Below are 628 nucleotides of genomic sequence, written 5' to 3' on the forward strand. Positions count from 1 at the left end.
GCCCCCCACACACACACCCATACCCCCACGAACCCCATACACATAACCACACCCTTCCCCACACATCATACACACACACTCCCCCAGCCCCCCACAAACTCTGTATCCACCCACCCATACCCCCTCACTCCTCCATCCCCACCCAATATACAAAAGTAAGACTTCATTTTAAGCTATTGTGCAATCACCTCTGCGTATACTATGCAAACACATATAAATCAGGACAAAAATATTTTTTGAATTCCAATTAGTGTATGTTGTAGCAGATGTTTGATTTTTAGAATATAATTTGGTTTTTTCTAGTACTGAGATAGCAAACCCCTTACCAAAAGGAGTACTTCTGGGAGCAAGGGGAGGGAGTTCCAGTGGCAAAGATCAGGGGTAGTGGGGAAGGACTTCTGGTTCCACGATGGCGACCAACGGGTAGGGTACCTGTCAAGGTGTGGGGCTACACTTCTGGCACTCGACAGCTTGCTATAAAACTTGTTAAGCAGCCCTCCAGCCAAAATAATTGCCCACCCTGATATACGTGCACATGGTGCCCCCTGCCTGGCCCCCCTCCTCACACTTCCCCCACCAGCCCCTTGCAGGCTGGAACTCTGTCAGCCTGCACAGAGCTCTTTGCAAA

Source organism: Crocodylus siamensis, chromosome 4, assembly GCF_052110815.1.
Source record: "Crocodylus siamensis isolate JL-2025a chromosome 4, ASM5211081v1, whole genome shotgun sequence".
In the NCBI taxonomy this organism is placed as follows: Eukaryota; Metazoa; Chordata; order Crocodylia; family Crocodylidae; genus Crocodylus; species Crocodylus siamensis.